The 11,976-nt window shown below is 37.2% G+C and overlaps 2 non-coding genes across 2 annotated transcripts; one reads left to right on the top strand and one right to left on the bottom strand.

Annotated features, from left to right (window-relative positions):
• Positions 1–590: 590 nt before the first annotated feature.
• Trnaa-ggc (transfer RNA alanine (anticodon GGC)) lies at positions 591–665 on the bottom strand. Its single transcript has one exon. It is a non-coding gene; the product is annotated as a tRNA-Ala (tRNA).
• A 231-nt stretch (positions 666–896) lies between these two features.
• Positions 897–971, top strand: Trnaa-ggc (transfer RNA alanine (anticodon GGC)). Its single transcript has one exon. It is a non-coding gene; the product is annotated as a tRNA-Ala (tRNA).
• The last annotated feature ends 11,005 nt before the right edge of the window (positions 972–11,976 follow it).

Raw genomic sequence — 11,976 nt, 5'->3', positions numbered from 1 at the left:
TTATTACACGGAAAACCAAGGAAAACATAACTACGCTATTAAATCCAAATGAAATGCAGATTTTTTGTTTTGCCTGGGAAATAAAAGGAAAACATTATGGTTAGGAAAATACTGTTTTGCGTGGGTTAGGAATATAAACCACTCATTGCAAACAAAACACATATGCAGTTTATTGCGTTAATTACATATTGCAATTACATATTTTATTCGTTTTTTGTTAAAAAGCGAAGGGTCATTGGTCGAGCATATGTATGATGGACATGGTGGAATATACATTTTTGCATCCACCTTCTTATGTATTTTCCTGAGTTATTAAACAAAGTGCACATTGTGCGACCAGGACGTTTTAAGCATTCGCAAATACGAATTCCCAGACAAATCTTTATTCGAACAAGTCAATTCAAAATCATTAACATAAAAAAAACTTAGTACACCGAAAGCCATCGCAGACACACATATGTGTGAATGTTTCATTGCATAAAAAAACTTTAAATTATCAAAACTAGTAAACTTAGTACACCGAAAAGCCATTGCAGACTCACCGAATCTGTCGATCAATGATGCAAGCAGAGCAGACTAGAAAAACAACTAGCCTGCAGTGAGGTTCGAACTCACGACCTCCGGTCAAGCCGGGACCGTCGCTCTACCAACTGAGCTATGCAGGCTCAGAAGGGAACGAGTCGAGAAACAACCATACGCCAATGCTTGCTCAATCTGTTAGTACAAGCAGCTTCATAACGAAGGGGATCGCCAGTATCATATCATAATACAATGAAACATATGTACACACATATATGTGTGCTTACAACTGAGATCTAGCCCTTCTGAAGCTGCCTTTTGACCAACGATAACGGCTTACGTATTATTAGTACACCGAAAAGCTCGTTCCCTTCTGAGCCTGCATAGCTCAGTTGGTAGAGCGACGGTCCCGGCTTGACCGGAGGTCGTGAGTTCGAACCTCACTGCAGGCTAGTTGTTTTTCTAGTCTGCTCTGCTTGCATCATTGATCGACCGATTCGCTGAGTCTGCAATGGCTTTCGGCATCTAATAATACGTAAGCCGTTATCGTTGGTCAAAAAGCAGCTTCAGAAGGGCTAGATCTCAGTTGTAAGCACACATATATGTGTGTACATATGTTTCTTTGTAACTAGTAAACTTGTTCGATTATATGATCATACGAGAATTTTACAGTGACTAAAGTCCAAGTCTTTGTAAACTGATATAAGTCCAAGTCGGGTCATTGGCGCAAAATAAAATGTAAAATTAACAAATTTAATAAACTTTTTCGATAAATTTGTCTCAACATTAAAAAAATTCAATGCATAGCAAGCTTATTGGTTTATGTGCACAGATTGACGTAAATAACCAATTGTTCAATGAAAACATTCAATTTCAACCAGAGTTATTTGACTGAAAGACTTAAAAAAGATTTAAGTCAAGTCAAGTAATTGGAAAAGGTTCACTTACGTGCACTTCAGTCAAGTCAAGTTGTTACAACAATGCTTTTAGAAAAGAACATTATTCATGAATGTACTATACATAATGTTAAAGGCAAAACTTCCATGTCGCAATTCACTTTTAGGAAAGAACATTACAAATCTCATAAGTTTGGGCAACTAGAGATTTCTGTTAATATCGAACCGAAGCTTGTATTCAATGCCAAGTGCTAATATTGCTACTCTTCGGTAATTGCGTCGTTTTTAGAGATGAACCAATACGATGTTTATACCGATACGATATTTTAAGGGGTAGTTATTTGTAGGCCCATGTAAACGTTTGGGCGTAGGTAAAACCGCCATGGTCGCAGTTAACTTGCAACGTAAGTCAATCCCTCATATGAGCACACACGCACGCATTTATAAATACACATAATAATTAATTGACCGCAGTGTGGCGTGTTTTATCGTAGGGTTGAAGTTATGACCGATGACTATTGCGCAACAAACGAAACGCGACGACGCTTACTGCGTCATTTCCGATCGCGATTTTACCGATCGCGTTTGATTGATGCGCGACTTTTACGCTAATAGCTGTGCGTCAAATAGATCCTATTTGAAAGCGTATGTATCGCGTTCATTTGCCTTTTTCTTGCTGAACACAAAGCATTGAGTATCGTTTTTCAACCTTTGCGCCAAGCCTTTTGCCCCCTTTACCGTATAAGGCAGTTATTATTGACTTTTAAGGGATATTTGCACTATTTAAAGAAATAATATAGAGTTATTTTCCGCAAATTAACTAATATAATGAACAACTGTTTTAGAACGTAATTAAATGCACTGAAAATGTAATTAAAATGGTGCAGTTAGGCGTCACGGTTAGGGAAACATCGGTTTCATGGTAAACTCAAAATTCTATGTGTTTTTAGAATTTTCTAGATGTCCGAACACATACTGTGTCCATATATATTTACATAGCTGAAAAAAAACGAAAGTTTTATCTTCTTTTGAAAATATTTACTGACCGACATCTGACATATTTAAAAGTTTCCAAAGTTCTACCGGTTCTACATGATGTATGCTAATATTAAGATCGTGCGAGCTTAGTAGGCTGTATGCTTGCTTTTACTAAAACGATATCCAATGTTGGTTAAAAATGTTTGTCACAGATCACAAATTGTTTTAAGCGTGCCAAGTGCACTAGAGGTTATTGACCTTTCCCCATACACGTAACAATATCTGTTTGTTAGTCTTTTGAAAAGTTTTATTTATGTTTGGCAACCTTATTTTTGGTCACATGTCGTATTCGAAACTCCTACCGCCATGAAGATTAAAATATTATTACAATGGGTATTAAACGGATGTGTAAATTTGTTCTTCAATGTTCTGAGCAAACAAAGTTAGCTTCAGTTCTGTTACAGTTATTTTAGTTCGTGCTGGCTGTAATGCAAAGTGTTGGAAAAGCTGCTGGAAAATTTTGCTGACTTGCGCAAATCTAGGGCTATGGTTCTAATATTAAGCCCTGACAATGGTTAAGATTCATGTATTAAGGATATATATTTGCATTTTTACGCATTTTAGTTGTACTCTTTGGCGACCTCTGTAGACAAAAGTGTCACCAGCTCTTTGGAGAAACGAACATTTGGAGAAACGAAACCACATTGGAGAACGAAAATTGTTTTGTCGTTTAGCTAGAAACTAAACCAAACCAAAATACAGCTGTTTGTCAATAATAGTTTCCTTATTCGCATTTTTTGTCATGCTGCGGCAGCTGTCTTGATTTTAAAGGTTTTTACCTGTTTTTCGTATTTCTAAGTCAAACAGGCGCTCTATTTTTCAAGTATTGATTATTGATTATTCGTGGTAATACCATCACTGTGATTTTGGCTTAATCTGAGGGTTTTTTTTTCGGGACAAGTTTGTGCTACGGGCGAAAGGAATTACAACCAAAACTATTTTTATATGTTTGAACTATTGTTAGTGAAGACTATTGTTAGTGTACATTTTAAAATAACTTTGGTTCTATAAGATGTATCGATTACTACAGACAAACTGTTTTTTCCTGGTGTCACTGAGTGGTTATCGCGTCAGCAATACGCAAAATGTTTACCTATTGCAAAATGGTAGCCTAACCCTTAATTTAAAATTGCTAACAGACGTAAATCACTTTTTTTGGTTAAATCCCTTTGTGTATGAGCGTGTGTTTAAGAGTTTGGAGTCGGATTATGAACTGATGGCTTTATTTACATAGAAATTCCTGCACATGCAGATTAACTGCTAACTTCTATATTGCGTATCTATTTTACCGGTTTATTAATTAGGCATATAACCAGACGTTTAAACTACGTCATAGACGAATTAGTTTTCGTTTTTTAATGCAAAAGGCTTAACTAACAAGTACAATTTTTAGAATTTGAAGATACCTCACATTAGTAGCTGACAAGATAAGACATCTAGTTCAATGCAATTCAAGTTGTTGTATTTTGGCAACACAACATGGATACAGATATCTTTAAAATTGTTCAATTTGATATATACAGAAACTTATAGGTTTTGGGATTAACTATTGTGTGGTTCTTTAGGAGATCAGTCAAATAAAACAACAAGGCAAAAATCATGGTAAAGTCCGATTCAGTCCGTATTCCAAGTCCACAAGTTCGTTCCGTCTTTAAGCTTTAGTTTCGTCGGCGTCCTTCAAAGGAACTTCTTCCACTTTTTCCGTTTCCATCTCGTGGACTTCTTCTTTTTCTTCCCCGCCCTTTTCCGTTTCCGTCTTTTCCTTATCCGCCTCCTTGCAGTGTAGAAGAACTAGAAGGGCTGACCACCAGATGTAACGCACGCAGCTGGGCACGATGCAGTAGGCCAGGAAAATCCAAATACCCTTGGTGAAGAAATTGTGTTTTGTTCAACTATTTTTTGTTAAATTTATTGATTTTTTTGCTATCTTGTTATTGAAAAACAACATGTTGCTATCGCTTAGTCTTGTCCATTTTTTTGACAGCCAATTTTTGTTGTTGTTAAATAGAGGCACTTCAGTGCAACGAAATTTGATTGGACGACTAAGGTCTAAGTTAAGTCATTTGACATAAGCGACCTAATCGCACTTATTTGTCCAAAAAACTTTAAAGTCATGTCAAGAAATTCTGCCTGAAAGACTAAAGTCAAAAAACTTAAGTGCACTTAAGTTGAGTCATCATTTAAAAAAAGTTGTGTCAAGCCATAATTTCGAGAAGTAGCTCACGCCATTAATTTGAGAAAGTCGGGCACGTAAGTCAGGTCGTTCGAAAATATCGACTAAAACAAACTCCACGAGAAATGGTCGAGCCATATAAAAGCACTTTAGTCGCTCTTTTTAAACGACTGTGCACTCAAGTCATTGACCCAGGTTAAAACCCACTAGGAACATGTTAAGGGTTCCAAAGTTCAACGAAAAGTATTGGACTTAAGTCAAGCCATATAAGTGCACACAAGTCAAATCACTCGAAATTAAGTCCAGTCATTTGAAAAGAGCAACTTAAGTTAACTTAAGTCAAGTAAAATTATTGACTTAAGTCATTACAACTTGACGCTAACTCACCAGGAACAAGTTAAGGGACCCAAAGCTCCACGAGAAGTCGTAGAGTTGCTGAGGAGTTTCTGCTAAAAGCATGAAGTAAGCCAGGATCCACACCACGGCAACAAACACCATCGTGACCAGGGAAAAGATAAGCTGGCGAGTCCAGTGTCCTTCTCGCTCCAACTTCCGACTTTCAGTCTCACTCTCAGGAACATCTTCCTCTTGCTAAAAAGTTAAAGAGAGAATTAAAAATAAATTTGAGGCTTAATGGCTTGAGGTTTTAGCTAGAGCAGCGGTTCTTAAACTGGGGTCCACGAACCCTTGGGGGTCCGTTAAATATTTTAAGGGCTCCATGAGGGACCAATTGAAGTATTAGTGTATTATTAAGAAGTCAAAAAAAAAATCAAATCAATATGTCAAAAAAAATAATTTAATAATAAATAAAACGTTTTAGCACTGCATGATATATATTTAAACACTATTTCACTTTCACATTTTTAAGACCGAAATTAGAACCATATTAAAAAATGCAAACTGTTGATAGTAGACATTTACTTTCATAAAATAAAAGCTACTTAGTCCATTGCGTTTCGTAGAACTAATAAATTTATTGCGGAACACCTGACAATCTTTCACGAAACATCGGTTGTAAATCACTGTACAAACCATTCAGTTGCAAAAAAAAAAGAGAAAGACAAAAACCCAATTACAAGTTACCTTCTTTGGGCAGCAGATCACGTGAACAATCACAACTACGATGCGAATGGCGGTGAAGCCGGCTATAATAGCGGCAGGAATAAAGTAGCCGTATATTAGAGAATCCCCCCTGAGCCAGCACATATGGCGGTCGGTATAGGCAGAGTGGAAGAAGATGTTGTCTGCAAAAGTAAAGGTAAATTTTAGACAGCTTATAGCAATAGTTCTAAACCGGGTTGTCGCGGCACTCTAGGGTGAAATTTTTAACGATCAAGGGTGCCGAGAGATACAAATTCTTTAGAATTCCAACGTTTGCTCTATTTAATTGTTAAGCTTCTTGATACAATTTTTTGTGTACCTGTACGATAAAAGTCTCAAAAATTAAAAAGGTTTTTTAAACCTTGTAGCCTTACACTGTACAGTTAACCACTGAGCAAAAATACGAGCAGGAGAGCCGTGAACTATTTATAATTTCTGTATAGCCAAAAAGGTTGCGAAACACTGGATTATAGGAAACTGTTGAAATTGCTCTTTCGGTTTACAGTTTTTTGAGTCGTCTGACGCATTATACGACGTATACCGAAACTTAGTGGAATGCAAGAATACGAAAAACTTAAAAATTAACTTCCAGGCTATTTCATGTAGGGAGAGTGGAAAAATATGTTGTCTGCGAAAATAACGGTAGACGTAAGATATAGCTTCTAGGAAACTTTGCTCTTTAAATCGACTTACAGCTCCTCTGGTAATTACCAGGGGCATTGTTTTTTGATTTATAGTATTATACTGGTAGCAGCAGTTTATATATTGTAAGTAAGTGCTGGACACGTGGCGTTAAAAGCGGGGGCGCAAAGTTCCTGGGGTAAGAGGTTCGAACCCTGCTCGGTTGAATAGTTTACCTGCTCGATAGTAGAAGTTGTCGTAACTTCCGATTGCCACAGAAACTGTCAGAATGACGATGACGAAGGGAATAAGATAACAGAGAAGCTTGATCACCAACGAAGTCTTGGGAGCCGCTTTCTGAAAAGGGTAATAAGTTGTTAGTTTAACTGAACCATTCATATACACAATATGTACTCTGTGATCAAGCCCATCTTGAGGCGCACTGGCCAAGAATAACGGCACCCCCCCCACACATATATATATTCTGGGCCTGTGTAGCTCAGTTGGTAGAGCCACGGTCCCGGTATACCGGAGGTCGTGAGTTCGAATCTCACCGCAGGCTAGTTGTTTTTCTCGCTTGAACTAAGATACTGATCAGAGTGACTGATTTCGGTAAGGCTTCCCGGTACTTGTACAGTAAACATCAGTTTGCAATTGTCAGGTTTGGCCGACTTCGTACAGCAACATTAAAAAGCAACATTAAGGATTTGTGTGTTTACATTTAAGGATTTGTGTGTCTGGAGGCGTACTAGTCAACGAAAACGGCACATATTCCAGTATCGGTATCCAAGGCTAAATAAGTCAGCCTGGACAGGACTGTTTTTCGCAAACTCCTCCAAAGATCTTGTGTATGTTGTTTGTTGTTATTGCTGCTTAAAAAAAACGAAATATGTGAGCTAACATATTTTGATGACAGTCTTTTCGACAAGTTTAAAATGGTATTTTGTCTCTTACAATTTGGATTTACGCAAATTTATTTTTAAATCAAGATAGGAGCGATTTCATTATTACCAATTTGTTGCTCAATTTAAAATAAAACTAGAAGAATACAAATCAAAAACGAAATAATTATAGGCAGACTACGCACGGAAAAGTAGGTTGATAAAGCATTACAAAGCCTAAAAATTTAACAGGTCTACAAAGATGGTACAAGTTGGAATCAATGAAAGACACACACAAACATATGTTTAATAACATCTGTGATCTAGCCCCTCGGAAGTTGCTTTATGACCAACGATTACGGCTTCCGTATCAATAGTACACCGAAAAGCCATCGGAGACTCGCCGAATCTGTCGATCTATGATGCAAGCAGAGCAAGCCAGAAAAACACGGTCCCGGCTTGATCGGAGGTCGTGAGTTCGAACCTCACTACAGGCTAGTTGTTTTTCTGGCTTGCTCTGCTTGCATCATAGATCGACAGATTCGGCGAGTCTGCGATGGCTTTTCGGTGTAAGTTGGAATCAACGTCTTAATCAAGATGATGTCCATCTAATCGACCTATTTGGCGTGGCAATTTATTATTAAAAAAACGAAATATCTTCTCCAACTTACATTCAGTATGCCTTCGCTCGCGTTGTAGACCATAGCTCCCAGCCAGAACCAAACAACCAGGAAGAAGTATTGAAGGAAGACTCCTGCCGCGTAGCAGTTCGACCTCTGGTTGATTTGCGTGATGCCGATCACAAACACAAGATTGCACATGAGAAGGTTGAGACACACGTTGAACAAACATACCGTGGTGCGACGGTGGCGAAGCTTTCTGTTGGGAAAGTGTAGGCAATTTTAATAAGAATATTTAAGCCCATACGGAAGTAGCTATCATATCGAACGTTTCGAATAAGTCTTTATTCATTTTCAACATCAGGGCAAATTAATTTAGGGTTTTGTGGTATAAACTTTTGTTTATTAGCAGGGAGCAGTAGCATTGTCAGCCGAAAATTAGGGGGGTGGGGCAAAACATCGAAGTTTTTTTGTTTATCTTTGCCGTTTTATGAACTACTGTATCAAGCACAAATAAATATGCTAGCAAACCGTTTAAAGCAGCAACTCACAAGTTTTAACACAATACTCAAAGAACAGTCAAAGAGAAGAAACAAAATGACTTAAAATTAGTAAAACTACATTAATAAGTGTAGCAACGTGCAAACGTTGCGATGCTGGTGTAGTTTTCTGTTGAGAGAGTAAGAAAAGGAATTCAGGGTTTTGTTATGCGGCCGCCTGTTAAAAATAATTGCCCACCCTTCTCCTAAAGTTAGGGATGTCCGGTGATAATCGGGTCGGAGCCGATACCCCAACTGGAAGTATCGGTACTCGTCCGATACTAGCGTGGTATCGGTGCCGATCCGATACCTAATTGATTTCTATATCAAATAACTTTTTTTCCAAAATTACAAAAAGTTTCACGGCAAAATTCTTTTAACAAAACGGTAGCTTTTGCCATTGTATGAACTGCTGTATCAAACACAAATAAATACGCTAAAACCGTTTTCGAGCAGCAACTAAGTTTTAACGCAAAACTCAAAAACCGTTCAAAGAGAAAAAACAAAATGACTAAAAAGTAGTAAAACTACATTAATATAGCAAGCGTATGAACGGTGCGACGGTGAAGTAGCTTTATGCTGAGAGAGTATCGACAAACAGAAATTATGGTTTTAATATATATATCTATATTTTGGAGAGGTGCAAAAGTAGAAAAGGAGAAGTGCAAACTTACTAACATTTTGAACGTTTTGAATAACTCTTTATTCATTTTAGTCTGAAAAATGTTAGTAAGTTGATTATGTTGAAAATGAATAAAGATTTAAAATGATACCTACTTTTACATGTTCTGATATTCTAATTAGGTAGATATATATATACTGTTGTTACCATCAGGGAGTCGGTGAAAAATAACCTGAGTCCAACACTATAGTAAAATAATTCATCCTAATTTTTCAACCAGCGTTTTTCCTCTTTGTGTTCTTGTCTGTTGAAATAGCCTATTTTAAAACTAGAGGTCATGATTTTGCGAAAAGGTTTCTACTTAAAAAGGTAACTTATTAGCCAAGAGTAGGTTAATAAAAAACAACCTTCGACTCCGGCCAAATGTGCGATTTGATCGAACCCAGAGTCCGACTCCGAATCTTCAGACTGGACTTTAACCATTTACGTAACTAAAATCAGGTACATGTTCACCAATCCACTCATACATTTGTCATATAATTCATCCAGCCACAATACATGGTTTCAATTTTTAAGTATTCCACCATATGCTATTCCACCTTAACAAATTACAGTTTGCGGCCAAAATTTAGTACCGCGCATGCGCACGTCGGACTGGGGACTCGTGTAGTCTTTGCTGGGGCTAGTTTCGCATTATGACGTCACATAAAATGCCATAGTCTTTTACTGGGAAGATATAATAAATAATGGAAATGTTGCCATTGGCAATTTGCCTTCGCGGTATTACTTATTAAATGACGCTTAATTGCACACAGCTTTGAAAGTGAGAACACAGACAAATTATAACTGCTTTTAAAGTGACAACGCAAACACTGACTCTATAGCTTTTTGTTCGTTTAGTAACTTTGGCCAGTTTCAAGCTGACACTTCGTATTTCTAAATGGCTTCCTGGCAAATTTGCATCGCTCGGATTAGATACTTTTAAGGTGACAACAAAAACTCTGGCCCTAAAGCCTATTAAAGCCTCAAACACGGTTTCCATCTTACTTAGCCGAGCCGTACACGATCATTGTAAGTATGACCCCCAGAATGCAGAATACAACTCCCATAATGGTGGCATCATTAATCTTGAAGGGAGCTAACAAGGTCCTGTGGTTCTGTAAATGAAGAAAGAGCAGTGTAAAATCCTCATAATGACTTACTGATGTTGCTTTGATTGTTTTAAAACCCTAATAAGCTACCTATACGTCGGGCAAGGATTTTCCTTTATTTTGAGAAACAGCAACTTAGAGTTATTACGATAATATCGAAGGACGAAACTTTTGACGTCTCATTAAATACCCATTTTTTAAACTTCAGCTTTTGGTTTGTTAAAACATTCCGAATTAGTATGTCATTATTTTCGTTATTTTAGCAACAGGCACAGCATGCCATAAAAAACATAAAACGGTAAATTTACTCAACTTAACCTAGCAATTAAACAAGTTTCTTAAATATTTTCACTATACATTTTCACTGTTTTCGTTGTTTTGGCAAACAGCACAGTATTTAATAAGTAGTTTTGAATATAGCGGTAAAATAATTTATAGATTTAACCTAGCAATACAATAAGTTGTTTTAAAATATTTTCACTATGTACTCACCACCACCATAGCGTAGGGAGCGATTTTCTCGCATTTGCATGAAGGGGGGAAACTCCCCAACTCGTACCAGCATCCCTGAGGTGACCACTCGAGGGAGCTGTTGTCCCACATCTGGCACTGCGTCCGCGTCACGTTGTTCTGTGACGTAACAATATGTCTAATTTGGATCATAATGGCTGGAGGTTGTAGTAAGACGTAGAATAAATATCTAAGCCCATACAGAGGTAGGTATCATTTTGAAAGTTTGGAATAACTCTTTATTCATTTTCAACATCATGAATACAGAATACTACCAACTTCTGTATGGGGTTAGGTATTCTTTCTAACTATTACATTCATCCATTATCTTAAGGTTCATTCGAAACGTTCAAAATGATACCTACTATATGTCTATCGTTATGTAACACTACTGGTTTTATACAATGCACTTCGCCTCTAGGTTTTATTAGCTAAGCAAGGTGTTTTAGCAACACCGCTGTACCTGTTCAACACCTGAATAAACTAATGCTCCGATTATAGACGCCCAGAAGGATTACAATTGGGTGATTTGGGTGATTTGGGTCCCATCTTTTATAAGCGATGCTTTGATTTACTTCTTAGTCACATTAACTTAAGATGATGCAAGTTCGTATCGAAACGTCTTTTTTAAGATGATGTCCATCTACTCGAGATTTTTTACCTTTGCAATACTTAATCAAGCTACACTACAGTAACAAATTCGTGCAAAGTGTACCCAAAAAAATGGTTCTGAGGAATTATACTAACCTTCCTTGCCAGGAATTAAACTTAAACTTACGTTTCTGTTAGACCTTCAAAAAGTTTTAAACTGACTCTGCCTTTAAATAAATATTAGCGTTTAATTCATTTTCCTTGTAACGCATAGTAAATGATTTTTGAAACACAGTATTTAAAGCCCATTTAATTAAACCCCAGGGTATTAGGAGGGCTAGGATCACCCGTGGGTAAGGGAAAGCGGGGTTAGGAGTGTTTGGGTGTTTTGGGGTTGTTGGGGTGGTTAGTTTAAATCCTTAGAATCATGTTTTTTTCGTCTAAAACCATTTGCTGTTTGAATCAAAAAGTATCCAAACCCATTTCGGTTGAAAACAAAATGAAAAAGCAAGCAAGAAAATTCAATGCAGCTAGAACAGTGGTTCCCAAACTTTTTTAGCTCGCGGCACACTAAACAAATCTTAACTATTTCGTGGCACAATTTTATTAATAGAGCAATTAAACAATCGCCCTTAACACAGGACAAACTAAATGTAATGTCTCAAAATTATTAATTCGTGATTACCTTTACGTATTTAAGTCTAAAATTCTTGC

The sequence above is a fragment of the Ascidiella aspersa genome, chromosome 5 (assembly GCF_963924565.1).
Source record: "Ascidiella aspersa chromosome 5, kaAscAspe10.2, whole genome shotgun sequence".
NCBI lineage: Eukaryota > Metazoa > Chordata > Ascidiacea > Phlebobranchia > Ascidiidae > Ascidiella > Ascidiella aspersa.
The sequence above is the reverse complement of the archived record's forward strand: the minus strand, read 5'-3'. Positions and strand labels throughout refer to the sequence as shown.